Source organism: Canis lupus, chromosome 8 (assembly GCF_003254725.2).
Source record: "Canis lupus dingo isolate Sandy chromosome 8, ASM325472v2, whole genome shotgun sequence".
In the NCBI taxonomy this organism is placed as follows: domain Eukaryota; kingdom Metazoa; phylum Chordata; class Mammalia; order Carnivora; family Canidae; genus Canis; species Canis lupus.
In genome coordinates, this window is record NC_064250.1 from 4,822,042 (window position 1) to 4,849,343 (window position 27,302).

General features: G+C 43.9%; 1 protein-coding gene across 3 annotated transcripts in view; it reads right to left on the bottom strand.

Annotated features, from left to right (window-relative positions):
- STXBP6 (syntaxin binding protein 6) overlaps window positions 1–26,898 on the bottom strand; it is a 239,080-nt gene extending 212,182 nt beyond the window's left edge. The window contains exon 1 of one of the 3 annotated variants that reach the window (XM_025444276.3): window positions 26,743–26,898. The gene's annotated coding sequence lies outside the window, so the exon portion shown is untranslated. Of the gene's footprint in view, window positions 1–26,169; window positions 26,331–26,742 lie in introns of those variants that run through there. The other 2 variants (XM_049113027.1, XM_025444285.3) reach the window with 2 other exon arrangements.
- Between the last annotated feature and the right edge of the window lie 404 nt (window positions 26,899–27,302).

Sequence of the window (27,302 nt, forward strand, 5' to 3'; positions counted from 1 at the left end):
TCAAGGACATGTAATGCTCATCAGCAACTCTGTGTTCCCTTCATGGGAGAAAAATGACTCAATCCTTAAAGGCCCAGAGAAGAGAACCCAAATCCTGACTCTTGAATGCTCCATGGTCCAAAGGAACTTGTGTCAGATAAAGTCATTGTTGCCTTGGGAATAACTTGAGGGAAAAAAAAAATCCAAGGTTTCTTACAACCTTAACAATCTACAAACCCATCACAGAGCTAACTTACCAAATTATACAAACAATAAACACAAAGGAGTCAGAAATAGGAAAGGTCTAGCATCACGCTACACTTGGTTTTGGCCTCACTGGGCAGAGAAAAATGGCTGAGACATGGAGAGAGGGGAAGACAGGCAATGGGATGGGACAGAGTATGAGTGAACAAACAAGTCCTTGGGAAAGAGCACTGAGGCTGACCCACAGTGCGCATCGGGCTGGCAGCAGAGCCCTTCAGGCTGCAAAACATTTCACTGTGTGGCTGGTATTCTGAGCACTGAGAGACTTCTTCCACTATCTTTCCTCATCATTCTCAGCCTGAACACATGGACACTGGCCTGGTGCACTGTCCTTTACCTAATCTTTTCAGAATCCGTAATGAAGAGATGCTATGTCTGAAAGCCTGCATGCTTGAATTCTCTCTCTCTCTCTCTCTCTCTTTAAAGAGATTATAGGCTTGTGCATCTTGATTACTTGATGAGGATTTTTATCACAACCTTCGGATGTTTTGAGATTATCTGACTTAACATCTCATTATGAAACCTAAGCGCTGTTTTTCTCTAGGGGAGCCTTTCAAACTCTTTTTCCCTCTCAAGTATAAGGAATGCTGGCTCTGATGCCTTACCATTCAGAGAAGTATTTTCTGGGCTCTCAGATTACTGCTTATAAACTACAGACTGGTGGGCTTGCCTTAGTTACTGCCAAAGCACGACACACATTACCAACGACAACAGATGTCTCAAACATTGCTCCCTACTTACCCTCCCTTCAAAGCTCATCACAGTGGGAGCCACAGGGGACTCAGTGGAATGTGGCCTTCTCCTGAAGGTTTGGATTGCCTGTTCAGTCACCTTCAGAAGCAACGTGACCATGTAAGGCAAAGGAGCACCAAATCATTCTGGCAACTAAAAACGTTATCACCACAAGAGCTTTAAATGATTTGTTTTCCATAGGAACACAAAGTGATAAAAGACATATTTTTCCTGAGAAAATATTCCCAGGATATACTACCAAAAGAGGGGTGGGCCCCACGTCATTTAAATATACTCTCCCAGCTGAATGTCCATTGAAACCAAAGGTGAGGAGGTTTAGAGGAGATAGCTAAACTATTAAGAAACAGTCAAGCCCACGACCTCATCTGAACCCCGGCAAAAGTCTCTCTCCTCCCTGAATCCTGCAGCCAGTATGGGTGACCTGAATATCCAAATCCACGGACACCCTGGTCTCTGTTCTACTGCCTCACCTCCAATGACTCTTTCCTCCATGACACATGAACCACCCATGGCCCAGTCAAACATCCCACCTTGCGACTAAAATACCCTCAGCTTCAGTTTCCTTATTAAAATCCCCTTCAGGGATCCCTGGGTGGCGCAGCAGTTTAGCGCCTGCCTTTGGCCCAGGGCGCGATCCTGGAGACCCGGGATCGAATCCCATGTCGGGCTTCCAGTGCATGGAGCCTGCTTCTCCCTCTGCCTGTGTCTCTGCCTCTCCCTCTCTCTCTCTCTCTCTCTCTCTCTCTCTGTGACTATCATAAATAAATAAAAATTAAAAAAAATAAAATAAAATCCCCTTCACTGGAAATTAACCATTAGGGCCTCCTCAGAAGTTTCATTTCATATCCCTTCTTACTCAGCTGCCTTTCTAAGGCCATCATTCCCATAACATACTTCCAAAACACCCTTGCCATATGTTCTAAGCTTACCTTGCTCACCTGTCTGCCAAACCCCGACCTCAGAGGATGCCCACCGTAGCTGTGTCTGTGCCCCCCACTACCTGGGCACAAGAGAAAGGACATATAGCCAGATGGTGCCATTCTACATGAACACCAACTGCAAACAGGCCCTCCACAATGCTGGGTGATCCTAACACATTTCTCCTGCAGACTCACTCTCTCCCTCTCCTCAGCTATATTTCATTTTTAAACCATGACTCCTTCTAATACCCATACCCATCATCCTCTTTGCAGATGGCCTTGCCTCCTAACAGAGAAATGGAACCTGTTTCTCAGCAACTTCCTGCTACCAGACCAACCTTCATCTCTGCCAACCTTCAGCTTCTTCCCTCCTGTTTGCATTCCATTCCCTCCTCTTGTGCAAGGTCATCCACACCACTTAGGCTTTAGATCACATCCCATCCTACCTCCTCAGGCTCACATACTCATATACTCTGTCTGTTCTCTCCTGTTTATTCAGTCAACTTCTCCCTTTCAACCAGACCCCTCCCCATCGACACTTCAACATCTCACATCCTATCTTTAAAGCACTCCATCTCAATCTCCTGTGTCTCTACGCTAGTGTCTTATTTCCACCTTTCCTTCACAGGAAAAATAAAAACTGTCCTCCTTGAGAATCTCCATTTATCATCTCTCATTCATTTTTTTTTTTTCAACCCATTCCAACCTGGCTTGGCTCCATCTCTCTCTGAAAAAGCTCCAGTCTAGGTCAATAATGATCGGTGTTGCCAAATTCAAATGAGAATTTTTTTTTCATTTGACATCTTGACAGTGCTTGGCAATGTTCATTACTCTCTCCCTGAAATACTCCTTACCTTGGCCTTTACAACCAATGCTTTCCTTCCTATTGCTGTCACTCACTTCTTGTCACCAGCTCGCCCTCCTTTACCCGTTGTTTACTGTTCAGGCTCCCCAAAGCTTAAATACAGGCCCCCTTTCGTTTCACTCTACATTAGTGATCAAAAGTCCAATTATTCATGAGGATAAGCAAGTTAATACAGTGAAGTGCAGCAAAGTTGAATTTCACTTCCTTCTCAACTCTACTTAGAAACACTGCAGAATAAGCAGGGTAACTGGCAACAGATCCCAAGCATGAGGGTAAGATGACAACAGGGAGGGGTATAGACTATAATAAAATGGAGAGCAAATGTTCCTACCAGTCCTAAGTTCTACATGAAAACCCCCCCATCTTTAAATCTTGGCAACCACATCAATTAAGATTTCTTTCTGGTACAAATAAAAGAAATCCTGTTTATACCACAAGGAGAATTTATTAACTCTCCTAAGTGAAAAGCCTAAAGGTGTAGCTGACACTGGATCAGTTTTTCTATCTGGACCACTTCTTCGTTGTTCCTATTCTCACAAGTAAGCTCTACCTTATGGTAGCAAAGCCGTTGTTAGACCTCCAGGCTTCTGAACCACATCCAGCCAGGTTTAAGCAGAAAGCAAGAAAAATTCTCTTCTTGGAGTCTCCCCTTCCCACCTCAGTTTCAGACTTTCCTCTGATGGGGCCAACTTGGATTAGAAGCCATTTTTGACCAACCATGTGGCCAGGCTACTCTGGGAATGATTGGCCAGCCTTGGGTCACACACTTCACTGGGAATCAGGGGTGGAATCTGATCTAAAAGCACAAGGTCTGAGATTGGAAGATATGAAGTTTCTTTAAAGGATATTAGGGTGCTGCTATCAAAAGGGAAAATATATTTTAAGCAGCCAAAAAAAACCATAAACATGTGGCAGCAACTTGCTCAAATATTTTAAAAACACTACACAGGCCAAATAAAGCAAGTTTGCTGGCTGAAGGTGGCTTATCAACCTCCAGTTCCAATCCCTCTTTCTCCATTTGTTTCCTAGGTGATCTTATCCAAGATTGAACCTTCATTTACCATCTCTATACCAAAAATGCCACATTTTCATCTCTGACTCATAAATTCAACTGCCTACTCACCATCTTCACTTGGATGCCTCGAACTCATCTCCAATTCAATTTTGTCCAAAATGAAATTAATGATCTTCTGACCCTCCACCCCTCTGCTCTCCAAAACCGGAGTTCTTATTACATAATGGGAGCGGGGGTGAGGGGAGACAAGACCAACGTGAGTGAGGTATTGCTAAAAGAAAAAATAATCAGGAAGTAAAATGGAAGACTCCATTGAAATTCTTTTGTCACTTCAAATATTCAAGAAAGGTATTTGATATTTTAATTCATCTAAATTTGCAGTTTCCATTTCCACCTCTTCCCAATTTAAAGATACATTAGAAATATAGTTTCATACCAAAAGGAGAAAGATTGTCAAGGGTCGCCCAAAGGTGCTTTTGCTTGCTGGTTTGTTAGCACAGTTGTTAATATTCTAGCAACCATATTATCAGATTTGATCCTAATAACAACCCAGGAGGTTGGTAAGGCCTATTTCCATATTTCATCAAATCTAAGCAATCACTGATTTTAAGATACATTATTTTATGCACCACTATATTAGAAAAACAGTACAAATTAAACCATAACCTCTCATGCACAGTAAAACACATCTTGTTTTCAGATATATTAAAACATAAAATAAACAAAAATGTAAGTCTTAGAATCTTTGAGAAGCATTATCGTAAGCCTCACTCTCCAGGATAAGGAACCAGAAGCTCTGACATTTCTTCCAAGTGACAGTAAGTTGAAGAAGGGACTTGGACCTATGGGAAGGAGTTTCCTCTTTCCTCCAACCCCAATCTAGTTTCTAGGTCTGAATGATCTCTAGAGTTTCTTCTGGAGCCCCAAAAGCTTTTCTGATACAAAGTTGGTAAAGGAAAATCAGAACTGAGTCAACTCAATACATGCTTTTTAAATTGGCATGGATTCTAAGACTGAAGATAATTTAAAACTTTTCTCTAGCTCCTGGACTGCCTGGGAAATATTGCTGGCATAAATAGCAATATATGCCAGGTGTGTAAGAAAAAGATTACATCGTTAATTTCACTGCTAATTCAGTAGGACTGGCACGGAAACTTACGGTTGACTATATATTTTAAGCATAATTCACAGGGCAATTATCACTTGTGAAGGGATATTACCCAGCACCTAGTCAAGCTAAAACTTTCATTCTTTGTAATGAAGTATGTCTGTTTAATGATTTCGCTTCTTTGTTTCCAAAAAAATACCCATTTGGAAAGGTGCCATGTTATATCTAATTACTGCATACACTATTGCAAAGCCAATGTGTAAGCCTAAGAGTTTTAATCAGTCTCTGCAAGAAGCCTTTTGATTTGAACATCCAACATTCATTAAAAAAAAAAACAATTGTTGCAAAAGCCAAGGAATTTGGTGTGTAGGATCCAGATAAGATAGAATAGGCTGAATTAATGACTGAGTTTATTTCAATGTAATTGTTTTTACATTTTGTATTCCCTACTGTACCCCAAACAGTGTCTTAAACACAACTGCCTAATAAGCACACATGATGACATGTATAGTAAGAAAAAGGATTAGACCCTCTGTAAATGTTCCTTCTTCCTAAGTCTGTTCTGCTCTGGAGGAGAAACAGTCTAGTGAATTCTTGGTGCCTACTGTGAGCCTATCTTTGTGCCAAAGGCACATTGAATTTAATACTGGAAGTCCTCAAGGAGCTGACAGCCTAGTGGGTACAAACATAAGAGATGTGCGGGTAGCAAATTATCTTTAGGTATGCTTGTAACTGAACAATATACTAAAATGTTTTAATAGCATGTTCAACCAACAATGGATGTAGAATTAGGAGAGCTGGTGCCGCTAGTTGCTAGACATGACCTTGAACAAATCAGTTGTCTGACTCTGCTTCCTTAGTTATTACTTATTCATCCCTTGGGCTACTGCAAAATAAATTAAGGCAGGAGAAACTCTTTTGCAAACCTTAAAACATGATACAAACTAAAACATCATTAGGGATACTAGTAAAATGTCCTATTGTCCAAAATACTGCAGTGATTTCTTTTTGAGGTCTCTTAAGATGAAGGCAGAGGGCTCCTTAGAAAATGCAAACCTGATCATTCATTCCCAGGTTTAAAGACTCCTTATTGCCAAAGGATAAACTCTCAACTGTTTGGGTTGGTAGATAAGGCTCTTCAAACACTGGCTCCTCTGCAGCACCATCTCTGGTTTTACCTTTCAAAGACCACAAGAAGTATACAACTACCACCAGATCACATTCTCTTCCACAATTCTTTGCCTTTGTAATTTTGGTGGAGTTCCTGGATGTAATTATCTTACAACATCCAGGACTCCACAGACTGCTATTATAGTACTTTCCACATTATCATGAGGCTCTGACCTTCTCCAGGACTGGGGGATGGCAATGCTTTATCCTCCCCCATACCTCATCCAAAGCTCAGCCTACAGCAGTAGATATCCCTTGAGTGACAGCACAGGAGAGGCTCATTTGCATACCACAAAAAAAAATAGTGCAAAGGAGAGAATCTCAAGGGAAGGTTGTCAACTGAAAAAAGGCTTAGAGGCCCTAAAAAAAAAAAAAAAAAAAAAAACACTACAGGTCCACATCTCTTATCCAAATGCCCTAAGGCCAGATGTATTTTGGAATTCAAAATTTTTGACATTTTTTTTAAGATTAATTAATTTATGCATGAGACACACACACACACACACAGGGAGAGAGAGAGAGAGAAAGAGGCAGAAACAAAGGCAGAGGGAGAAGCAGGCTCCCTGTAGGGGGCCTGTTGTGGGACTCAATCCCAGGACCCCAGGACCATGATGTGAGCCAAAGACAGAAGCTCAACCACTGAGCCTCCCAGGTGCCCAATTTTTGACATTTTAGAAAGGTAAAATGTACCTTATGCTCTCAACGGAGCATAAGGCCAGCACTCCATAGGCAAACACATAACACTTCTGCAGGTAAATTTACAAGTAACCATGCTAAATGAGATTAATGAATACATAGGCTCAGTGGTTCAAGTCAGATCTTTCCACCAGATAGGTTACTAGAGCTTTCAGAGCCTTCTGGATTTTGGAATTAGAAAGGACAGTGGATCCATACCACCTGATTTGTATCCATAACTCTTTTGAATCCATTTTCTTAATTCGCTCAGAAATACACTAAGGGAGGACTGACCTATGTTCAGGCAACAAATAAAAGTGGCCATACACCCAAACATCAGCAGACAGGCTATAAAATACTCTGAGAAGGGGTTCAAAGGCACACACAAATGGTCATCATTACCAACAACTACAGCAGTCTCTTGGAACAGTAACAAAACAGAAATAAAAACAACAACAAAAAAAATTGCTAAATCCAGCACTGAAGACCCAGGTCGGCAAAGCAATAATCCACAGAGCAAGAAATGAATGTATGGATGATTTTGTAAGCACATAAACAAATATTGTTAGGAACTCCTATCACTGATTTCTAAATGGCTAACTGTGGGGAGAGAAATGCACACATACAAACAATGGCATTCATAAGCCAAAATGGAGTGGTCCCAGACCAACTCAACTTGCTTCCATGTGAAAATAGAAACAGCAATGCAGGCCACCTGCTCTCCAGGACTGTGGAAAGGAACAGAATAACACCTTTTGCAAATAAATATAGAGATAAACACATATACTCTTCTAAACAACCAGAAAGACTCCCATGTAATGCCTTATGTGAAAAACTGCTTTTAGAACCAAATGCTGGGAGGAATAAAACTTTCCCTAAGAAATGGGGAAGTGCTTTCCTTTCTAAAGAGAAGTATGAAATAACAAGGAAGAGGAAGGTGAATGTGTAATCCCACTTCTAGTGAATTCTAAGACCTGGTCACCCATTTGTGTTTATCTATGAATCTAAAAGTTTTCCTTTCAGGGAGAAGGAGAATGTTGCCTCAACATTTCTAACAGGCACCTCTTGATCCCATCACCCACTGAGGCCAACAGCTAACAGCAGTTGCCATCATGTACCCTACTGAGCCTTCACCACATACAAGGCAGGGCGTTGACTACTTTGAAGGTTTCCATTGACCCTCATGTGAATAATAGATCCTACCTTCTAGGGTTATCAACCCATTTTACACATAAGAAACTAGATCCATCAAGAAAGGTCCCAGAGCTTTTAAGAAGGAAAGCCAAATGACTATGATGTTTCTTTTGCCAATTACTTGGTTTCTACTCTGATAACAGCAGCATAGCTCATTCTCAATAACTGACACTTCCATCCCCTCCTAGATACCATTTCAGTGAGCAGGAAGCAGAAAAAACTCTCTTGTCCATACCTAAACCCTCTCCCATACAACCCAAATAAAAATGCTGCATTCCCTCCCGCCTTCCCTTCCTGTCTCTCTCTCCCTCACTTCTCAGAAGTTCTCCTTGAATGTGCCCCATCCATCCCTCCCTCCCTTCCTCCCTCTTTCTCTCCCTCCCTCTCTCCCTCCCTCCTCTTTTGGGCACCTATCATATACCAGGCAATGAAGATACAAAATGTGTAAGTCACTGTCCTATTCCTCATGCAAGGAAATAATCATACCTGGGCATAAGTTATATATGGCACAGGAGCAGCACAGGTCACTTCTGCCTCAGGGTGCAAGTTCGAAGATCACAAAAGCCTTCAAAGAGGTGGTAACCCTTGACTGGGCCTGAAGAATAATTGCAAGGATACAAAATAGACAAGGAAGAGAAGGGTATTTTACAGCCAAAGAGTGAAAATGAATGATGCTATCAGGGTGTTCCATGTCCTTCAGAACAGTGTCAAATGACAATGGAGAGATGAAGCTGGGAAAGAAGGAGGGGGCCTCCACAGTGAAGCAAAGATCAAGAAGCCCCAGTCCCCAAAGTCTGGTCTTCTGCGCCTGACCACAGCACCCAACACAACACCCTGACCTACGGGAAGGAGAAAAGAGAGGACATCGGGCAGCTGAATGGGCAAAGGAAGCCAAGGTGCCCATCAACTCACCAGGAGAGCCTGGCCACCTCTTCCCAACCCTCCTCTCAGCACCTTTACTCTTACCATAGCCCTGTGGTTCCTAAGAACCAATCTCTTACCCTTTTTGAGGCCAATATCTGCCAAGTAATTGTGACCCTAAGACCTTGAGTTAAGGACAAGACACTCTTCATCCTGTGGGGCAGCTCCGAGGGCAGCACAGGAGAAAAAAAAATGTTCACTGGGTTGGGCAGGGGAATGGGAGAACTGACTTTAAACAGACAGCTTTTAAAGGCATATAGCTAGATCACAGATCAGTTACAGAGAGCCTCAATATCCACCTAAACACCAGCCCACAATAAAGACTGACAGAGCTGTTGGGTTTTTATTAGCTCCTTCTGGGCCTTTACAGCAGTAATCCCCATGTTTTCTGAAATTGCTATAGCTTGTCTGATTCATCGGATTCATGGACTCCCATTGCTCTTCAAAAGAAGGAACAAAATCCTGTTGCTATAAAACTTGTCTTTTATTTTTAATTAAGCTGGATTTAAAAGAACTGTTACAAAAATTTCCTGACACCCTATATGATAATCAGACACATCTTGATTTCTTGCATAAACTCAAAATAAAAAAGTCACAAATCCAATAATTCACCCCTCATAAAGACCAAGATGATAAAGAAAAAGGACAGTATGTTTCAACACAGATGCAATCTCCTCCAAGTGGAAATTTGGCTGAACCAGACATAAAATATTGGTACACTTCAAGATTATTTTTTCATACATACAAATAATATTGCCAAGTTCAGTAAATATTATTTATAGTAGCTATAAATTTTTATATCAATTTCAGAAGAAGACAAAATTACTGCTTGGGTCTCTCTTAGTACTGAACCAATTAACATTTGAGTTACCACAAGGAAACAACTTCTAAGAAACAATGACCTTAAACTGGAAGACTTTAACATGAAGAATCATAGAAATATTTTAAAGTTGTAGAGAAATCACAATGAGCTAAGGAATCCAAAGACTCGAATTAAGAGTCCCGGGTTTCCTCCTCTTACACTGTTGGTGGGAATGCAAACTGGTTCAGCCACTCTGGAAAACAGTAGAAGTTCCTCAAAAAGTTAAAAATAGAACTACCCTATGCCCCAGCAATTGTACTAGGTATTTATCCAAAGGATACAGACCTAGTGATTCGAAAGGGCACCTGCACCCCAATGTTTATAGCAGCAATGTCCACAATAGCCAAAATATGGAAAGAGTCCAGATATCCATCAACAGATGGATGGATAAAGATGTGGTACATATATATAATGGAATGTCAACCATCAAAAAGAATGAAATCTTGCCATTCACAATAACCTGGATGGAACTAGAGGGTATTATGCTAAGGGAAATAGTCAGAAAGACAAATATATAATTTCGCCCATATGTGGAATTTAAGAACCAATACAGATGAACATAGGAGAAGGGAAGAAAAAGTAAAGTAAGACAAAAACAGAGAGGGAGACAAAGAGAGGGAGACAAACCATAAGAGACTCTTAACTATAGGAAACAAACTGAGGTTGCTGGAGGAGAGTCAGGTCGGGGGATGGGGTAACTGGGTGATGGGCATTACAGAGGGCACTTGATGTAATGAGCACTGGGTATTACATGCAACTGATAATCACTAAGTTCTACCTCTGAAACTAATAATATGCTATATTTTAGTTAACACCCCCCCACACACACACACACATAAAAGAGTCCTGGCTTCCTACTGATTCATGGTAGAATGATACAGTCTCAGTTTTCTTGTCTATAAAATGGAATACAGAGAGATGAGGGTGTGGAGAAGACAAAGAGTTAATTAGATATCTGAGGTCTTTTCCTGATTTAAAAAAAAAAAACCAATGAATTTTTTGATATACACAAAATAGATCCTTTCTTGAAAGAGAAGAATTCTGTTTCAACTGGAAGATAAAAGCTTTAGAATCAAAAACAAAATAAAAATGGAAGACAAAAGAGCTTTAACCATTTGAACACAAAAGTAAACTTTCATTTTTATGCAAATGTCAACTTATAAAATAAAAATGACTAAGTGGTACAAAATATTTTTGAAAGTGCCTATATGGATCTCCCAATTTTTTTTTTTTTTTTTTTGGATCTCCCAATTTTTTGCTTAGTTTTGTAGGTCCTAATACACAGGGCAAACTAAGACAATTTGGCATGTACCATTGTTTCCCATCTTCACTAGTTATTTTAAGAGACCAACATGTTTATCAATAGCACATGTTGGACAAGAGACTAATAGTAGAGTAGAAATACCATCAGGTTATTCTTGTACTCTAAGAAAGAGCCTAAGATATGCCTTGCTTTCGAATAAAGAATGAGAAGGACGATGGTATCACCGAGATCCAAGAGAAAGCGGAGAGTGGAAAATAGAGAATAAACACAGGAGTAAAGACAGAAATTAAGAAACTAGTGTTCCAGAATGTCTGGCGTGACAGAGAAACGAGAGAGATAAGAAACATAAAGAGTCTTGAAACACAAAATCTGTAAGACAATAGAGACAAATAAGAGGAAAATATACCAACTGCAGGCAAATCATTTAAAATAAGATCACCAGCATAGTGGAAACATTCTATTCTCTGAGGAGAAAACACTGTGGGCCCATTGCTTCCAAGGACAACCACCACTCTACAATTTCCTCTCTCCAGCCTTCGAGAAGGTTGGTGGTCAGAACCACCATCTTACACATACATACACTAAGGATCCAGATGAAGAAACCACGTGCCCTCAGCACACTCTCCATCCTGGGGTGTGACTTGCTTTGAGCATCTTAGTACCTGAAATCTAAAACAATCTGAAGATTATAAAAGAGAAACCAGATCTACGCTTCACTCATCGCTCCCTCAGTCTGCAGGCCAGTCAACAGAGTCGCATCGACCAAAAATCCATCCAGTGACTTACCATTTTACAGCAGGATTGGGTGAAAAAAGAAACACAGCCATTTACCTGTGCAAGAGGAGCCCCCCAAGTCATCTACCAAGTCATCTACCAAAAGTCAACGGTCATCCCAGTGGTCGGTGCACTCTAAGCAGCAGCACCCACTAGTGGTGGGGAGGAATACCAGGGGAAAGGAAGCACACATCTACAGAAATCCTTCAATTAATGTAAAACCCTGCACGTTTCACAAAGGTATTAAGTATCACTCTCACAGCCACCTCCAGAAGGCAGGTGTTCCTGAAAATTGAAGGCATATCTCTATATGGCTAAATGCCTTTGAAGTTCTACTCCAACCGTGGAACTTTTCTCTTGCCCCAACCACACTTATTTGGTACAATAAGTATTAATTAAGTATTATTTTATTATTATTTATTATTAATCAATAAATAATTAAGTATTATTTTAAGTATAAGTATAATTAATTATTATTTTATTATTTATTATTAAGTATTAATTGGTACACTAGCTGTAGCTTCTCACAATGCACACACACCATAGTTCTGTAAAGAAATCTCTCCTACTCAAATTAGAGTAAACAGAAACTGAGTACATACCATATAGGTAATACGGAGGACTCAAAATTAAATTAGAAAAAGATCCTGCTATCAAGCAGTGTAATGTCTGCTTGGGGAGACATAGCATTGTCTATGGAATGGCACCACCATCACCCAACTGTACAAGACAGAAACCAAGGAGTAGTACCTGGTGTCTCACCTGTACTTTTTCTCACCTGTACTTCTAACCCATGGCCATGTCTAGCCAGATCTATTTCTATCTCTCTAAACATTCCCCCAGTTCCCTCCATTTTTACCTCCCTGGTCAGGTGATCATCATTTCTTCCTAAACTACTTAAAAAACTTCTAAACTGGTCTATACACATCTCCTTTTGGACTCCTACAGTCCTTTCATCTGTCCTTTTTCCTGCAACCAAAGTGGTATCTTGTCAATCGGATCACTTCAAACTCATGCTTAGAAACCCTTGTGACTCTTAGGAAATGACTATCTCATACTCCGTATTCTCCATTCCCAGCCACAGGGGCCTTCTGCTGTCCACCATTCCTACCAGAGTCCCTTCCACAGCAGGGACTTCACACATCCCGTCACGTCTATAATGCCATCCCTTGCCTTCTTAACTCCCACTCATCCTTTAGGTCTCAGCTCAGCACTACCTCCTTAGGAAAACCATCCTGATTTCCGTGACCGGGTCAAATCCCTTTGAACACATACCTCTCCCATAGAACCCTTAGGACACTTGGCATTTAGTATTTCATGCAATTATTTTTGTATACAGTTTCTTGTAAAAATTTTTATAAAAACAGAACCTGTGTTTGGGTTTTGTAGACATTTTTGCTGAATGAAAAGACAGAGATAAGATCAATACCAAGCAAAATGGACAAGATGTCCTGAGAAAGATGCAGACAAATGACTCCTGCAGGATTTAAACCAGACCTCTTGACTTTTATAAGCGGTCCTTCCTGGGAATTTCTCAAGGTCTCTTCACCCCAACACTGCACTGTTGACATGACATCTATGTGAGGAAGGGAAGGGGAACTATCATATCTTTTGCTGTACCTCCCTCTCTCAAGTCCAAAGATGAAGTAATAAGCAAGGGAAGAAGCAGGGCTCCATATGGAAGAGTGGCCCCGTGTATGTCTGCCTTTACAATAAAGGCAGGGCAAGGAGGTAAACATCCACATACCTACTGAAACAGCTGTGCTGGGTTAAACTGCTCCTAAGAACCCCTGACAAATCCATCATCTCCGTGTAAGGCTTTCCAGGATGTAGGTCAGCCACCTTACTCAAACAGGATCATTTCCCCTCCTTGAAATGGTAATGGAAGGCTCTCTCCTTCCTCAACAATCCATTTCCTCTTGAAAATCTGCTGCAATTAATTTCCCCAACACCCATCTCAACTAAGTGTATTTAAAATGCAGGAGCTGCCCACATCGATAACTCTTCTTATTAAGAAATATCTGATCTTCCCTCTTTCGATACCCTATGTCTCAGGAGCAGCCCCTGGTTCTGCTCAGCCCTTCCACTTGCTCACTGCCTCAGAACAACATGGTGTGATGGTCAAGAGACTGACCCAGGGTCACGATGGGGGGCTGTGGACCTCAGACCAAGAAATTGTGGCCCCGGTTTCTGTAAAATGGGGTGAATGACAGCACCTCATTCTCAGAGTTGAAAGAATCCAGGAAACATTTTTTTGAAGATCTAACTGGCTTTATTAAATGATTCATGAATTGAGCAGCACCCCATCTAGCAAGAAGAGAGGCATTCCTCCACAAAACATTCCTAGCACGGTGCCTGATGCACATGACATGTGTGTGATGATTAACCATCACTATGATTGATTCATTAAGGAAGCCTCAGGTATCCACTGAGCTTCCTGTTCCCAGTCCAAGAAGCTTCTAAAAAAATCTCTGTAGAAAAATTCTCAGAGCAAAAGAACTTTAGACACTTATACCTGTAAGATAACAGTGACCTATAAGGAGACAGTGTTTACTGTAGCTCTGCCAGAGACGACAGTGGAACCGTGACCTATATCCTAGTTACACATCCAGGAACTAGTCATTAGTCACACCCACTCAGAAAATAAGGATGTGGGCGGTTCTCCCTACCCCCATCACAATGTATATCTTGTGTTTACTCAGTGTACTGTAAAGCTCAGAATACAAAGCACTATTTATAAGCTTCTTTCTTTTGGCAGGAGGTGAATAAGTTCAGACATCCACCAGCCAAGTCCAAATCTGAGATGTGCAAACTACACACGTATATAGGATAATGTAATCTGCTAAGAAAGTAGGTAAGGTGGCCCCAGTAAGGATTCACCATCACCCGGGACAACTGCTCCTTAGTAACACCTGGCTCTTCACACCTGCCCTGAAATCCTCTACGGGAATTAAATGTGGAAGGAAAATGGACATTTTCACCAGGGAAGGTTTTCATTAAAATATCCTCACACTTTTTTCTCAGGCACCTCATTTTTATCCAGGGAAAATTGTGTGAATATAAATAAATTTCTCATCTGCAGAGGAAATGATTTGGTAATCTGGTTACCCATCACCCAGGGATTTGCCCTGAAAACCAAGGCTGTGCAGGATAGAAGTACTAAGTATAAAGAAAACCACCAAACTGAAGAAACTGTTCCACTGGGCCATAGCAAGAGAAGTCCAGAGTCTTCTTTGCCACTGCTTTGGGCCAGAAAAACAGGTTGTAGCTTCTGCTTTTTATGTACTCAGGTTTTTAAAACGATTTACTTATTTGAGAGAGAGAGAGAGAGAGAGAGAAGGAGTGGGAGGGGCAGTGGAGGAGAGAGAGAAAATCTCAAGCAGACTCCATGCTGAGTGCAGAGGCTGACTTGGGGTTCAATCATGACGTGAGCTGAAACGAAGAGTTGGATGCTCAACCGACTTCGCCACCCAGGTGCACCAGCTTTTAGACAACATTTCCCAGTCTCAGTAGAAGAGGTTCTGCTTGTTGGGGTCCATGAGCCAGAAAGGGTGAGAGTAAGCCTCTGCGATGGTCATGTGTATTTCACAGCTCTCCTAGGACTGTCACATCTCAGGGGCAGCTGGATGCCCCAGGACCTATCAGAAAGCAGTCTGCCCAGGGTATTCTTTTCAGGGATCATTTCTAAAAGACACAAACCCAAAGGCATGTGTCTCTATTTCAGGCAGAACTAATGAATGACTTTAAGACGAGGGATGACTATTAAAGAGCTCAGCAATATTCTGCCTCTATCGGTCAGATTTTATGTAGGTTCCCAAGCAGAAAAAGGTTATATTCTATGCAGAATATAATTTCCTGCTGTGACAGCATTCATCAACATGCCTTGTCTTAAGAGAATTTCCTGGGGACTGCTTGCCAGCCAGGAAGAAGAGCATTCAGAGTAAGGCCTACAGGTCAGACTACTAGTCCTGCCAGGACACTGAAAAGCCTGAAGTTGCTCCCATGAATAGCAGTGCCTCAGGGACTGTGTTTGGAAGGGCAAGTGCCCTGAAGCCTGATTGACTTCTGTGCCCTCAAAGCCCCATGGGGCAGTTCTGAGGGTGAGGCGGTGTATATAACAGGCAGGGGAGACCCAGACCTTTCCCATTGGCACGTGTTCTTCTGGTTGCAACATCCTGAGATTCCCTTAACAGTTTGTCAGAGGGGAGGTAGGATGGGGAAAAGCAAAGCTAGATGCCCCCGGGGTAAGACAGAGCTACGTGTGACTCCTAGATCACGCTCTGTTTCTCCTGCTCAATCTCTGGCTTTCCATCTCTAATGTGGGGACACTCCAAAGCGGTAAGCGGCTCCTGGGTTACTGTAAGGCAGAGGAGAGATCATGAAGGTAAGGGACTTAGTACCGGGCCTTCTCCCTGCTAAATCTTTCCTCTTAAGGAAAGCTCTTCCCTTATAGGTAAGCCTCAAAAATAAGGTTTTGCTTTCAAGTCACCCATGAAGCACCCTCCTTCCACACTGGACTGGACTCTTGGAGGTCTCTGCCATTTCCCAAAATCAAGTACAGGATCAAAGAGCCTTTCTGAAACAAACTAAAAATATACAAAACAATGTACTCAAAGCAATTCCAAAAATATTTTCAGCAACCCTTTCAGAGTTGGTGTATAATCATCCAGAGTGACCGCTATAAAAGGCAAACTCATTTATAGGTTAAGTACTTTCATGCTTTCGGGTGACTTCACAACTTTACAATTGCCATGAGTCACACACCCAGAAGCTCCCCAACTTTTTGGCAAATTCCCCACTAAGGGCTTTAGGCCTCTTCATATCCTCATCCCACCTCATCCAGCTATGACACCTGCCATGGGAACTCTCCAGAAATTATGCTTGAGAATACAATCAGACACCACTGACAGGTGACCCCCATTACTGTAGATCTCAAGGACGTTTCATAGATGTTTCTATGGAACTCTCATTTTGTTTTAAAAAGTAAAACAAACTATACAATTGAAAAATAGGCAAGACTTCTGAATTGGCACTTCACAAAAGAGGATATCCAAATGCCAGGATACACAAGCAAAGACACTGAGCTTCATGTGATGATAAGGGAAATATGAATTGAAACCATTAGAGGAGACCTCTACACAAACATCTCAATGATTAAAATGCAAATGACTTACCCAAAGAAGTACTGGTAAGAGTGTGGGAAAAGGGAATTCTTGTTCACACCAGATGGGGCTATAAATTGGAGTGGCATAACTGGAAAACTGGTTGGCTATATCTACTAAAGCTAAGTGTACTCACATCATAGGACCCAGCAGGTACACCCACATGCACACACCAGCAATGCATACCTAGCTGTACCATAAAGACAGATCTTACATGAGTATTCACAGCAGCTATAGAACAGCCTCAAGATGGAAACAACTCAAATGTCTCTGATTAATAATTGTGATATACTGATACAACAGAATACACTCCAGCTTCTGCTACAGGAGAAACAGGATTAAATATCACAATATTGAGAGACAGAAGTCAGACATGAAAGAATACAAAAGAATGATCATATTCATATAAAACTCGAAAATAGGAAAAAGTGATCCATAGTGTTAGAAGTCAGGACAGTGGCTACCACAGATGAGGAGGTAACCAGCTGGCATAAGGAGAGGCTCTGGCATGCTTAGTGGCTCTCTCTTTCTTCATCTGTGTTAAGACTAAATGGACGTGTTCATGGCGTAGAAATTCCCTAAACTGTACCCATGCAATCTTTGCTTGTTTCTGTGTGTATGGTAAGGCTCAAAAAAATTTTTTTTTGTTAAGCAAACTCATCTAAATGCCTCCTCCTGTGTAAAGCCAAACAGGGCAAACCAATTCAATTGTCCCTTAGTATTAATTTATGTAAGCACGTAGGCCCAGTGTGAACAGCAAGAGTTCACATGTACTGTTTCTCATCCATGCCTGCTCCTAGCCCCGATGTGAGCAAGCTGGTGACTCGGATGGAGTCTGATTCCCTGGGCCTCACTGCTCTCTTCTAGAGAAACCGGCGGGGTAATTAGGAGTCTCAGATAAAAATACAGCGAGAGCACTCTGTAGACCATAACCTGGCAGGGCATCATCACATATCATAGCAGATGCAGTTGAAAAGCAGGAGAACCTAAGGAGAGCTAGGGAGATTTTGAGGAGCTCTGGGGGGTTCCTTTCAAGAGTTATAGTGGCCAGTAGCACAGGCTCTTTATTTATGACATTTCTTTTCAATGCCAACTGAGTTATTACACTTTCCATTTGCACAGCTGTATCATGAATGGCTCTGTAATAAGTTTTCCATCATACACGGAGCTCTTTCCAGCTCACATTTGGAAATGATACACACTCTTCAACTGTAAAGTAAGAATTGGTATCCAACAGTACCTGCCTCTGAGGGTGGGTCATGCAGACAAAAGGAATCATATTTGTGGAGTGCTTAGAACCATATAGAATGTGAGCGAATAATCATCTCAAGGGAAATGTTAAATACTAAAAATAATATACTGACAGGAACACTAATGGACTACGCAGTGGAAGGGAATCCCAGAAGAAGGCAGCTGTACGGTTTAGTCTATTTTTTATTCTTTCCTATATGTCAGACATGCTAGGCCTCAGGGATACACAAATGAAGATCCCAGCCTTGGGAGGAGTTCATAGCCCAGTGGGATAGAGAGCAAGGGCTGTTCCAAAACCAGGTGCCTGAGTTCTGGACTCCCTGTCCCATTTTTAAACATCAGCTACTAGATAGACCAGGGACTGTATGGTTGGCAATGTGGATAAATTTGGAAATATGTCCATTTTATGAGCATTGAGCTCTTTTTATAAGCACCAAATTTCTACCTTCAGGGTAGGGTGGGTGTGTGTGTGTGTGTGTGTATGCATATATATGATATATAATAATAATAATATAACTATTGTTATAGTTGCATAAGGATTTAATTTTTAAAGCCTTACTTCAGGAACACCCAGCTTTATATACCTAGCTCTTCCTCAGCAGTTGGACAGCTTCCTTATTGAGACTTAATGATAGGGTAGATTAAATTCTTCGAAAATAATATTAATTTCTCAACCTCTAGATACAGCTGGCTTTCACCTGAGGTCTGAAAACAAAGAGCTGGGTGATGCACAACCTCTCTGACCGTACTTCCTTACCCACAGTGGTCATGAGAGGCAATGAGACTAGAGCACACACGTTCACTCGCCTCTGGAATCAGAGCTTTCCCACTTCCGTGTGACATTCCACCTTCTAGAAGGATACGAAGTGCAGTGAGGTCCTAGCATACTAGGCTTCAACCTGAATATCTTATCTTTTGTTATTTGATGGTGGTGCGACATCTGTTTAAATGCTCAGCCCTAACACTGTAACAAAGACAAGCTCTTTCTCTTCCAAATCCAGCATGAAAGTTCCACACATGCCAATCTACAAAACAGTCTGAACGACAGGGTGAAATGAGGCTCACAGGGTGAAATTGCCATCCTTGGGAAAGCAATGAATTTCAGGCTGTGAAAGCTTGGAAACTAGTGTGCACTTGGGGTTTTAGTTAAAACCTTAGGAACTATGGTCTCTGTTTTTTTCCCAGCAGAAAGTGAAAGGGATCCATCCGTTAACTCAACTGAAATGTAAACACAATCTCTCACTTCCTCTCACTTCAAATGATGATAAAAGAGAGAGAAACACAAGTTAACAAAGCACAACTCACCTTGTGTAACCCTATGTGGATGCTACTACCTCAACCAGCACTGGGGGGTGATGGGACATTCTTTCCAGAGGTACACCCTCTTAGGGCTCAGAATGCCCTCACAGGTGCCATTCACACCCACCTCAAAAACCAGCCCCGTGCACTAGGACCACCAAGGAAACAGACCCAGTGAGGGCAAGTAACACATCTTGACTAGGAGTTATCCAGACTCAGCTGAGACTAGCACAGCGGCTTTGCCAAAGCTATGGTATTTTGAAAACCAGTAAGCACATTAATGCTACCCTGAGGCCCGGGATTCTTACCCCATTCCCTACATCCTCTCCCCACCCCAATCCCATCCACACAAATCAAAAACCTTTCTTCCATATATTTTTCTCTGAGCCCTAACAGTGGAATTCTCAGCCCTTGAAGGAAGGAGAAGGCAAATATGCAATACTCCAGGCACATGAGGTTAGGCACTTTCCTGTGAGCTAGGTCTTATTCTGATGCCACAGATAGGAAAGCTATGGCTCAGATGTGACTTACCTTGCCCAAGTTCCCTGAGTAAATTAGTGGCAGAGTTACCTTGCAGAGCTATTCGGCTCTGTCTTAGTCCAGAGCCATCTGCTCCACACTGTATCAGCTTCTACTCAGAGTGATCCATGGGCCAACAACCATGGCCATAAGGAGCTTGTTATAACAGCAGGATCTTGGGCCCTGACCCAGGCCTACAGAGTCAGATTCAGCACTTCAACAAGATCCCGCATGTTTCTGCCCATGGGTTTGAGAAGCCTGGCTATGTCCCAGTGCTGAAGAAGCCTGGCTATTGTCCCATCCCAATGTGGGGGTGGGGGTGGGGGCGGACTGTAGCCTCAGCTCCAGTGGCATTAAAAACTGCTTTAGTATCATGACTCTTGGGTCATGCCAAGTAGCACGTGAATCCTGCTTAATACAGAGATTTTTGACGGAGCTCCACAAATAAATTGGAAGATGACACTGAAACAACTACCACAGTCAAATCTTAAGGGAGAAGCTAAACATAAACTGCCAAGTCAGCACAGCTTATTACCCTTTGGTGGTTCACAGCAAGGAAGCCTACATATGGAATTCGTCTCTGGAGGAAAGTCCCGAAACACACTCTAATCTGAAGATCCCAAAGCATGTGCCACAAAAACTATCCCACTGACTCAGGAGCCACTAAAACAAACCACTTTCAGGGGAAGGACTTTGGGACCAAAGAGTAACAGGAAAACCCTAGAAGATCCAAAGACAAGCAAGGACAAAGGAATTATCTAGATATTTTCCCCCCAAAAGAAAATCTGGCCTGAAATGAATAAGCTATTCCTAGATCTCTCTCACCACTTTTTTTCTTACTATTTTCCTTTCGCCCCAGCCAGTGGCCTTCTTGCTAATTTTTTTATTGTGATAGAATCCATAAACCATAAAATTCAGCCTTTTAGAGTGTACAATTCAATAGTTTGCAGAGCATTCACAAAGTTGTGTAATCATCACTGCTCTCTAATTCCAGAACATTTTTCATCACCCCAAAGAGAAATCTGTATCCATCGAGGGTCACTCCTCATTTCCCCCCGTCTTCCCAGCCCCTGGCAACCACTAATTTACCTTCTGTCTCTATGGATTTGTCTATTCTAGAAATTTCACATAAGTGGGATCATGCAACATGTGGCAGCTTGTGTCTGCCTTCTTTCATATAGCACGTTTTCAAAATTCATCCATGTAGCATGAATCAAACTTCATTCCTTTTTATGGCTGAACAGATACACCACACTTTGTTTACCCATCATCAGCTTCCTGCCACCAATATAATGTATGAGGGTTCCAATTTCTCCATACCCTCACCAACAGTTGTTATTGTACGTCTTTTTTATTACAGCCATCCTGATGAGGTGGTATTTATACAGTTTTTATTTGCATTTCCCTAATGACTAATGGTACTGAGCATCTTTTCATTTGCTTATTGCCATTTGTACATCTACTTTGAACAAATGTCTATGTAAAGCCTGCCCATTTTAAAATTGGGTTGTCTTTTTACCGTTGAGTGTTAAGAGTTCTTTCTTCATGCTATTTTTTGAAATTCCAGTTACATCCTCTCTTCCTGGAAAGCTCTTCTCCCAAATACCCAAGACTCTGCAGCTAGACTTACTTCTCTCTGTACTTGGACCCGCTTTTCTCTAAAGGCTTAGAAACACTTTGATTCCCTCTCTGCCCCATGTACCCTTCCCTGTTTCTAAAACCTAAGTGTTATGCCTCTCCTCATTTCTCCACAGGTAGCTCTTCTGTGGTCACCAGAACTCATGGCTACTTTAGTGAATTCACAGAATCAAGAAAGAACAACAGGTTCTTTGACCACCACCACCAGATTCACTCAGTCTTACTCTGTACTAGGCAGGATCCTTTTCTCGTGTGCTCTGAAAATATTTACATGCAGGCATGAGTACAAGCCTTCATACTCCTGGCTCCATTATGCCACCAACCTAAAATGCCCCTTCTCATCTCTACAAAAGTACAACCGCCCATCATTTACACTTTCACAGTTTATCCCCTCCATGGAGATTTTCTTAGCTGCCACAGCTTGAAATGGTTTCTCTCCACCCTGAAATAAAAGATAGTAATCACCTAGAGACTCCATTAATCAATTGGTATTCATATTTAATGAATACTCCTATATTATAGGGATATACTAGGTGAAACCAGCCCACCCACAGATGATGTTAAATATCATATTAGAATTGTTGAGATGTACTAATTTGGTAATGGAGTATTAGAAGATCCACACATAACCTCAAAAATGTTGCATGCTGGGAAACGTTTAATTGAATAAGTACAATCAAGATTTTGTTGCTGAGAAGGTAAACTCTAGTACTTCTTAGAGACTTTGATACAATGATGCACATGTTGAGAATCTCTAAGAGGGAAAAATAAAAGGCAGCGCTTCTAAATTGATCTGCCCTTTTCAAGAGCACACCTAATAACAGCGACCCCAATAGGATTCTTCTGACATACTCTGGAAACTGCTGAGTTAATTCAATTGCTGCTTAATTCTATCAGCATGGAGTAGAAACTATATTTTCTACTGGGGTAAGGAAGCAAATTTGCTTTGTTTTAGAATGCTGTCAATTGGAAATCACTCTATTTCCATGCCAGTTTACAGAAAAAGAAAAACACATACATTATGGGTGTTCATGATTTTGAAGACCCAACCAGATTCCTGAAATTGGAAAATGTTGAAATATGGGCAAAGAAAATGTATCTTAGACCTGAGCTAGTGCCATACAACCCGAGTTTTAGTTCAAGCACGCTCGAGGAAAGTGGTGAAAAACTGTTCCAGGAATGACTGTGACTCTGTATGACCCAGGACAGTCCGAAGACCAAAGAGAAATGAGGTATCATGACGACTGTCTTGCAACAGACTTATCCAAGGGAGCGAAGATACCAAGTGGTCACGTGCTAAGAAAGCTAACAGCAGTGAAAAGGAAAGAAGCCTCCCCCACACTGGAAAAAAAAATCCTAGCAGTGAAAAGTAGGGGTAACACCCAAAATATAAACATCAAGTTATGGGAAAGAAGTTTAAAATAGAAACGTTCCCTGCTCTTGTTAAGTAGGAGAAATCATTTAAATTAGCTAGTGAATCTTAAGAATTACAACCGGAAGGTTGTTTCTTCACTGTATGCTGATTGCCATCAGGAAGACAGGCCTGGGCCTTGCAGTTTTATCTACTAAAACACTAAATGGTACACTTGAGTTTTTGAATAGGTTTCTGATCTTACTGATAGGTCTCTCTAGTGCTAATCATTTTAAAACTAAAACAAAGCACAAATGGAAAACTGAGATAAAGCATGTGGTCAGCCGGGAGTCCATTTGGCAAGGCAACACAAGAACTTATGAAAATGCTGACCTCCTTTCACACCTAGCCATTTGGGTGCTACATAAGCCTCATTCTTTCTTTAGGGTGTCATCTCAGGAGCCCTCCCAACTCAAGCAGGCTCTCTCCCAAGGCCTCTCTGTGGCTTGGCTTAAGTTCAAGACCACAGCTGCTCAGGGTGAGCTCTCAGCCCAGACCCTCGACCATGGGACAAGGAGAAGAGCTTTAAGATTGGGTTGTGCCAAAATGGTGCTTGATGATCAGCGAAATGATACAGAGAGGCACAGATACTGCACGGCCGCCGCAGAAAGTCAGCCTTCCTCCCCCTCAGAGTGAGAGGGGAGCTCAGTCACTACCCACACCACACTGTTCACAGAGGAAGGGAAGGCCTTGGCCAGGTCTGACCACCACAGAACATCTGTCACAGAGTCAACTTCCCCTCCCCTCCCCTCCCTCACCCAGGTCCAGGGAAGCTGTCCATTCAGAGAAGGCACCACACTGCCAGTTGTTTTTGTTTTCTAACACTTCCTTATAGCTATTCAACCTGCACTCTAATCTTAAGGTTCAAGCTGCCATAACTTTATGTGTCTCCCTCTCCACAAATGTCTGAGATCCCCAAAGAAAGGAATGGGGTAGTTGTTGGATTTATCAATACCAGAGTCACCAATCTCAGTCTACTCAAGGGTCACCTAGAAACCAGAGACTGAGTGTTTTACAGTGTGAAAAGAAGGGAACATCCTACCTTTGGTGTGTGTGTAAAATTCATTCATTTGAAGAGCAACTGGAATTGTTAAAACTGGATAATGGTAAGTGACACAGGTATTGGAAATATAAAATGTTTTAGGTACGTTTCTAAAACACCCTATCTCTGAATATGAAGTATTAAAATAGTTGCATTTCAGAACATACTTCACCTCACTTTCTCATCTCCCCCCGGCCAAGTCAGTGATTCAATAGACATGGCCCCTGGAGAAGCAGCATTGGAATCACCTGGAACTAGTTAGAGATACAAATTCTTGGGCCCCCTTTCCTCCACCCTAGACCTAGAGAATCACAGACTCTGGCAGTGCAGCCCAGGAACCTTTGGTTTTAAGGAGCCTTCTGATTGACTCTGATGCTCATGCTTGAGAATTGCTGCCCTAGGATCGGAGAAGATGCAGCACCTGGGAGGCTCAGGAGCCTGATTATACCCTTATTAACTGAGAGAGAGGAAATCCCACGTGTTCTTGTCTCTGGTGACCATTGGCTCTTAATCTCACACTGATGAGGGGTTGAGTTCTTAATTCAAGGTCACTGTTAGAGGTCAAGTCAGAGCTGCTGGTCAAGCCCAGGGTCTGCTGACTGACTCCTCAACCTGAGTTGTCTTCACAGGGGTCTTGCTGACATGCCAATTCTGGAACCCGGGAGTCTGAACATTGAGCAGGCAACCCTGGAGATCTCCTAATCTACACCATGCTTCTTCCCTCAGATAAATAGGAGGACTAGAGCCTCAACCTTTAAAATCAAGAGAGATGAATTTTATGAAAAGAAAAAAAACCAGATACATAGCTATTTCCGAAGACATGAGCAACTAAGCCTCTTCGTGAGGAGGGGGTAGAATGGAGAAGACTTTAAGTGTCTTGTAATTAAAAGAATTCGTTACTTCAGAAAAATTGAGTAAAGAGCACAGTCATAATAAGACCGGAATGGTGCTTTCAAGTGTTCTTAGAACTTTCATTTCTATTATGTCGTGAAAGTCTCACAACAATCCTGCAATGAAAGGAGATAAGGCCCCTAGTATCCCCATTTGATAGATGAGGAAACTGAAGTTCAGAGTGGCTACTTGTCTATTATAGGACAGCCTTAGCTGTAAAGCTAAAACTTGACCTCAGGTCTGATTCTAGAACGTGTGTGCCCACACCATGTGATTCCTACAGCTGGAAGTCTGCCCCAAAGCAGATTAACCCCAAGGAAAAAGCAGTAAGAAAAACGTGCAGCAGAAATGGTGAGCCCCTAAAGCATGGCAGTCCGTCGGTGTGCGGGTGCCCCTTTAAGAACTTAACACACAAACCCAACAGCCAAGGTGTTCAGCCAAAAGAGAGAGAGAGAGAGAGAGAGACATATTTCTAGCCTGCATGATCATTTCTGGACCAATTCCCACTAGCAGCCTCTGAGGCAAACAGCCACTCATTGCCTGGATGAAGCTCCTCCACCACCACTCTACCCCCCTCTAGAACCACCCCCCACCCCGGGTTATGACAGCGCAGCTCCGACTCGTGTGCAGGCAAAACCTCAAAACTCAAAACAAGAAGTGAAAAAAGTGGAGCCTGGGGAAAGCGGCAGCATCCTCCACACCCTGGCAATGTGCACAATGCCGGTTCCAGGGTCCTGGGGTGACCTGCCACGGGATGTTAGGAGCCTGTGGAATGAGGCGGACATTCCGGTGGACCCACTGGCCCTATTCTTTCCCACCCAGTCCGCGAGCAAGAATAATAAAAGGATTCGTTATGAAGTCTTGGGGCCAGGACACAAGGCAGATACAACCCAGGCAACCTGTCCTAAGGCTCAGAACGTCAACTCAAGAACTCTACTCCTGGCCCTTCCCTTCAAGTCTTGCCTTTTGCAAAGACGAACAGGGTGGGGGCTGGTGGGCTGCTCTAAACCCGGGGAAGGGCTGGAGGAAAAACTGGGCCCCCGCCGCCCCCGCCGCGCTGCCCCGCGCTAGAGGCGCTCACCAAGACCGGGCGTCCTTGAGCACGTCGGAGGCTGGGGGGGGGGGGGGGGGGGGGGGGGCAGACCCAGCTGCTCGCCCGGGACGTAGGGAGCCGTCCGCCCGGACTGCCTACCTCAGATTTGGCAGGAATGATTTTCCTAGAAGACGCCACGGATGCGAAGCTCGGGTGACTCGCGGATTTCATCCAGGGGCGGAGGAACTCAGCCCAGGGGCGCAGCGACCAACTCGGCCCCTCCACGCCCGGGCCTCGGGGCGGCCCCCTCGAGACTCGTCCTACCGCGGGGACAGGGCGGAAGGAGGGCTCCATCCTCAACTTTCTCGGAGGACAACTGCTCCGTTCCACGGCGGGCCCAACCCTCCCCGCACACCGGGCTCCAGGTTTGGGGAGAACCAGGGACCGAGCCCCTCTCCGCGCGCACAAAGCAGCGGCGCCTGGGCGCGCAGCCCCCTCTCCGGCGCCCGCCAATTTGCAAGCATCTCTCTGGGCGCCTGCTTACTCCTCCGGCCCCGCAGCGGGGTCTCTGCCCCGGGCGCCCGCATCGGACCGAGCTCCCGGCGCCGCGACCGCCCCGACCGCCCCGACCGCCCCGACCGCCGCGGCTGCTGCAGCCGCATCCCCCCCGCCCCCCCCGCCCCCGGCCTGGCCTCTGCCTCGCCCGCCCGGCGCCCCACGCCCGGGCCCTACCGTGCAGCCCGGCGGGTGCCCGGGCAGTGCCAGCGCGTCGCACGGGTCCCAGCCGGCGAGGCTCCTCCCCGGGGGCTGCCCCGCGCGGGGCTCCGGGCTCCGGGCTCCGGACTAGGCTCGGCCGGCCCGGGCGCTGGCTCGCTGCCGCTCGCGGCTCCGGCTCCCGCGCCCGCGCCCGCCGCCGCCCGCCAGCAGGGAGGGGTGGGGGCAAACTCCCGGCAACTCCAACTCGGGGCGCCCGAGCTCCAGCTGCAGCCGCGCGCCCGCCCGCCGCCGCCGAGCGCGAGCGCCTGCTAAGCGAACCTGCCCCCGCGGCCGCCTCTGAGCATGCCCAGTGCCGCCCTGGGCGAGCCCGAGCGCCCCGGTCCCGGGCGGAGAGCCGCGGCGGGGGGCCGGGGGCCGGGGGCCGGGGGCCGGGACGCGGGCCCGGGGAGGGCGGGACCGGCCTGCCAGGGAGGGGCCTGGAGCAAAGGGCCGCGAATAGAGCGGCGTGCGGAGGCAACGCAAGTTTCACAGGTTGTGAGAAGTTTGGGCTGGAAAGGTAAGCCGCCTCTGTGAGT